Source organism: Canis lupus, chromosome 11 (genome assembly GCF_048164855.1).
Source record: "Canis lupus baileyi chromosome 11, mCanLup2.hap1, whole genome shotgun sequence".
Classification (NCBI taxonomy): Eukaryota; Metazoa; Chordata; class Mammalia; order Carnivora; family Canidae; genus Canis; species Canis lupus.
In genome coordinates, this window is record NC_132848.1 from 58,875,379 (window position 1) to 58,881,062 (window position 5,684).

General features: G+C 51.5%; 1 long non-coding RNA gene across 2 annotated transcripts; it reads left to right on the top strand.

The window, feature by feature from the left end:
- The first annotated feature begins 283 nt into the window (after positions 1 to 283).
- LOC140642306 (uncharacterized) lies at positions 284 to 5,056 on the top strand. Of its 2 annotated transcripts, none has more exons than XR_012038783.1 (4): positions 284 to 469; positions 2,556 to 2,735; positions 3,917 to 4,082; positions 4,664 to 5,056. It is a non-coding gene; the product is annotated as an uncharacterized lncRNA (long non-coding RNA). The 2 variants fall into 2 exon arrangements; XR_012038784.1 differs by having other exon boundaries at positions 284 to 459.
- Positions 5,057 to 5,684: the final 628 nt, after the last annotated feature.

Sequence of the window (5,684 nt, forward strand, 5' to 3'; positions counted from 1 at the left end):
CCTTCTGCAACCCTTTGTTTCCCAGAGTGAGGAGTCTCTCCTGGTTTGTCTTCGTCTCTAATTTTCCCCCCTCTCAGTTTCCCCTCCTTCCCTTATGGCCCTTTTCACTATTTCTTACACTCCACACATGGGTGGGCCAGAGCTGCAGGCTTCAATGAATCCACCTGAATAGCTTCGTGCACAGCCTGGAGTGTATTTAAGAACAGAAGGCGGATGCCCGCGCGCCGCCTGGCTCACCCCGAGCTGGGGAACAGAGGAACACAGGCCTGCGGGCCGGGGGCACAGGCCTCAAGGCGCGAGGACATCCTATAACGCCCGGGTTTAGGGGGCACTTCGCCCGGCACCTCGCGCAGTCCTGGCTCCAGCATAAGGCCGTGTCCTCGGGGCAGCGACAACCCCGCCGAGCGGGAGTCAAGATTGTGCGAGTATTAGGGGAGCAGAAAACCCCAACCAACGAGGGTCAGTGTCGGTAGGTCCCCCGGGGCCTCCCAGGAGGTGCAGGCCACGAGCACGGGGCCTCCCGCCTCACTGCGCTGCTGAGCAGAGACCGACCGGTGGACGCCCCCTAAGGATGCAGGGGCGCGGGGTCAGGCTCTGGATGGCCCCATCTCATCTCCCCGGCTCTGGGCCCCCGGGGCACACACGGCCGTGGGGGGCTGCAGGGGTGGGAGGGGCTCCCACTGCACCTGCGGAGGGCGGAGCCGCACAGGCCCCGAGGCTGGGGGGTAGCAAACCCAGGGGACGGAGGGCCCCCCCATCCAGCCCCTCTGCCGGCCCACCCCCCCACCACCCCATGCTCCCATCCCTTCCACCTCCCTCCACCCCACCCCCATCCCTTCCACCCCTCTCCACCCCCCTCCCCCACTCCAATTCCTTCCACTCCACCTCCCCCCACCCCATCCCTTCCACTCCCCCTCCACCCCCCACCCCATCCCTTTCACCCCATCCCTTCTACCCCTTCCTCTCCCCTACCCCTCCACCCCATCCCTTCCACCCCCCTCTACTCCCCCTCCCCCACCCCATCCCTTCCACCCCATCCCTTCTACCCCTTCCTCTCCCCTACCCCTCCACCCCATCCCTTCCACCCCCTCTACTCCCCCTCCCCCACCCCACCCCTTCCACCCCTCCCCCATTCCTTCCACACCCCCTCCACTCCCATTCCCCCTCCCCCTACACCCCTCCCCATCCCTTCCACCCCCTCCCCATCCCTTCCACTCTCCTCCACTCCCTCTCCCCCCACCCCATCCCTTCCACCCCCTCCTCTCCCCCACCCCCACCCCATCCCTTCCATCCCCTTCCACCCCCTCCCCCATTCCTTCCACACCCCCTCCACTCCCCTTCCCCCTCCCCCCACCCCTCCCCATCCCTTCCACCCCCCTCCACTCCCCCTCCCCCATTCCTTCCACGCCCCCTCCACTCCCCCTCCCCCCTCCGCCCCCCAGCTGCCAGACCACCAGCAGCAGGGCAAATCCGAAAACTGGGACCTGAACAGACTAACTTGGAGGTGGTTAAATAAATGTCCAGATGAGTTTTTCGGTGTTTCTATGCTCCTCTGACTCCTGTTCTAAAACCAGTGAAAAACGTCTGAGTGAAGCCCTGGAGCTCTGGCTAAGAATATAGTGTTATTATTAGAGCAATTGGGAGGGAGTCATGCCACCTCCGGGCAGGGCGCACTGGGCCGTGTGGGAGGCGACTGTCAACAGCTGCCGGGAGGAAGCTTGTTTATTGTCAGCAGCCTGGCGCAGAGATGCAGACAGACTCGGGCCCCACATCACACCCACGTAGCTGCAGGCAACGGCGGCTCCAGACCCTGCGTCCAACTGCGGAGGTCCGCGGGGTCTCCACTCGGCGAGACTCAACCCACAAGGAAACCCAGGAGCCCCCCTCCCCCAGGACAGCTGGGAAAATCCTAACCAACCAGAGACTCCCAATAGCAAACTGCAGCACCCAATGCCTTGTCCACCAGACTGAACCCAAGAACCCAGAACTGGCTGCGAATCCCACACGATAGCTCCATGTGAGAATGTTCTTTATTCAGCACCAGATACTTACTTGAGCACCTACTCTGGCAGATGCACGGACCTGGGAATAGAGCAGTGAAGGAGACAGTCCCAATCCCTGCCGCCATGGGGTTGACTGTCTGGAAGAAATCACCTGCTATTAAACTGGTTGTTATGTGATGAATGTTGTAACATAGCTGAAGGAATCAGAGCATAATAGTAGGGGACTCAACACAGGAATCGCCTTAATAGGGAAACTACTAAGAGACAAACTATTGGGGTCTCAAGGGAGGTCAGCCCAATGGCCATCCCTACTTTTTCTCTATCTTCAGCTAATTAAACTTTTAGCTAATATCTACCCATCTGGTGTGTGTTCTATTTCATTATCAGCCTCTTGAACATAAAGCTTTGGGAATAAATAATAATAATCATAGAAACACCAACCAAAGAACCCAGATTTCTCTGGGAAGCATGACAGATCCCTTTATCCACTGAAGTCATTATAATCAGCATGCTATCATCATCTGCCATTATTCTTACTCTTCCTCCTGACAGCAATAATCACCCCAGGCCTCTCCCCCAAGAAGGCCCAGCCCCTTATGGCATCAGATAAGCAGCCTCGTATCAACTAAGAGAATGAAGTAGACACCTTCAACCCCAAAGATAGAAAAAGTGAAGAGATGAGAAGTTTCATGGGCTTCCCGAGCACAGCAGCCAGGGTGAAGCTTTTAAAACGTAAGTCAGATGATGTCTTCTCTTCAAAACCCTGCCCTTTCCCCAGCTCCCTAAGACTAAAAGCCAAAATTCTAGCAATGGCCCACAAGATCCAGCTCCTCATTATTTGTCAGACTTCTTCTTCTTCTGGCTCATTCTGCTTCAGTCGTTTGTCTCCTCGCTGGTTTTCTTGAACACGCCAAGCACACTCCCTCCTCAGGGCCTTTGTATTGAGCATTCTCTCTTCCTAGAACTTTCTTCCCCATATATCTACATCCTCACTCTCCCACTTCCTTTGAGTTTCTGCTCCAATGTCACCTTGCCTGTTTGTAAGCGACACCTTCCCTGGCCACCCTCCACAATCCTTGTCCTCCTTACCTGCTTTATTTTTCTTCATAATTGCTATCACTACCTGACACACAGGCTACTTTCTTTGCCATCCATTGCTTCTTGAGGACAAAGGTGTTTTGTTTTGTTTTTCCTGTTTTTTCTGTTTTCCAATGTCCAAAACAGTGCCTGGAACATAGGATAACCTCAATAAATATTCAGTAAATAAATGATAGAATGATAAATTAGCTGGGAAAAGAAGAACATCAAAAAATGGTGTTGAGGGGCACCTGGGTGGCTCAGTAGTTGAGCACCTGCCTTTGGGTCAGGGTGTGATCCTGGGTCCTAGGATCGAGTCCCATATCAGGCTCCCTGCAGAGAGCCTACTTCTCCCTCTGCCTGTGTCTCTGCCCCCACCTTCTGTGTCTCTCATGAATAAATAAATACAATCTTTTAAAAAAAATATGGTGTCAGGATTTTTGGTGTTCCAAATAGAAAATAAATTCAATTCCTACTTTACTACACACCGAAGCAAATTCTAGATGGATTAAACATCTAGAAATGAAAAGTGAAACCTTAAAACTTTTTTTTTTTTTTTTAGAGATAGAGCATGAGCCCCTGTGCATGGGAGTTGGGGGTGGAGGAGTGCTGGGGGGAGGGGAAGAGAGATCCCAAACAGCCTCTATGCCCAGCACCGAGCCTGATGTGGGGCTAGATCCCATGACCCGGAGACCATGCCTCCAGCCAAAAATCATCCTCGGAGAATTCGTGTGTCACCCTGAAGAAAACACTTGTGGTAGGGCTGTAACAAGGCCAATCATCTGGCCTGGACAAAAGACCAGGTCTGCTTCCCTGTCTCCTGTTTCTCCATCCAGGGAACATTCTCCTTCTTGGCTGGCATAGCTGAGGCCATCTCCCCGCACTCCAGCACCACGAGAGGATGAGGGGCTGTGATGACCTTGAAGCACTAGTGGTCACCCCCGGTGCTCAGCTGACCTCTCGCTGGCCCAGGTCACCAGACTGGTGGCCGAGGTGGGGGAAGTAAGTAGCACGAGGCACTGAGTAATGGCTTCCTCTCTACCCTGGGAAAAATAAGCCCTTCAAGCTGTTTATCAGTGTGATGTACCTACTTTACAACTGGGGACACACGGGGTTTTCCTTCGTAGAGCACGGTCCTGATTGTTATGGGACCCTTGGCTCAGAGTGCTTCTGGCTCACGGCGCAAAGATGCCACTGCTCCCCGCCAAAGTTTGCACACACACCCCAAATCGGGGCTGACCCCACAGGCGTACACTCTGTGCAGGCCCAGAGTCCAACTCCCAGATTTGTTTTTTTTTTTTTTTCTTTTCAGAAGAAATTCTTTTTTTTTTTTTTTTTTTTTAAGATTTTATTTCTTTATTTATTCATGAGAGTCAGAGAGAGAGGCAGAGACACAGGCAGAGGGAGAAGCAGGCTCCATGCAGGGAGTCGATCCCAGGTCTCTAGGATCATGCCCTGGGCTGAAGGCCGGCACTAAACCACTGAGCCACCCAGGGATCCCCTAGATTTGGTTTAATGCTCCGTAGCCACTACCCTGAAATTTCAGATGACATTTTTTTTTTTTTGAATTTCTGTTTTGCAAGCAAAGTCTGATGAGACGACAAAGCACGCGTGAGCAAAGGAGGTACGCTGGCCCCCGCGCGCACACACATTGCCTTCAGGCCGGTGAGCAGAGCTTCAGGCGTGTGCTGAAGGCACAGCCAGGCCCAGCTCTGAAACCAGCTGTGCTCGTGGAAGAAGCACCCACGGCAGCAGTAGCAGCTGCAGCCCCCAAGGACAGAGAGCCCCCCCGCCAGAAGCAGAGCCAGGGCAGCAGTGGGGGGCCGGTGTGCCCAGCCATCCCCAGAGCCCATCCCTGCAGCACCTGCACACATTCTGACTCTCCAGTTGGAGAACCAGGGCTGCCAGGCCTCAAAACTGTCAGTAAATTACCACAAAATGAAATGGTGCGCACGGACGTTGTAATAAAACCTGTCAGAGAGCTATTTGAATCCTTTAAAGAGTTTAGAAGCTCTAGTTTTAAAAACTTTCACAGTGCCACAAAGCAAATATCCACAAGCTGAGAAATAGAAAATAAATTTTAAAGACCATTACTTTCAACAGAAAGGACATTATTTTCCTTTGAAGCTTGAGATAAATCAATTATTAATAAGAGATGATTTAAAACTAATTTTTCTTATAATGGAAGATAAAGCAACAAAGGCATACATAAGCATGTTTAATTATACACTAATTATGAAACTGCTTTCAATTTCTTGTACAATCTCTACAAGTTACAGGAAATGCCAGAGGAAACATTAAACTGCCATTGGATAAATTTATTTTTAAAATTAAATTCAGACTTACATGAAGCTCATCATCAGCTCTAGACGTACTAACATTTTTATTTTGAAATACTTTACCAGAAATTTACCCCAATGTTGTTTCAGCCTCTAAAATATACCTAACATTTCCAGGAACCATTGCACCAACAGAGAGATCCTTCTCAAAAATAACAATTATCAAAAATCATTTGAGATCTTGCATTTGCCAAGAATGACTAATTTCACTTCCAATTATATCAATTGAAAATGAAGTTGCTGAAAGTATAACTTTTGATGACCT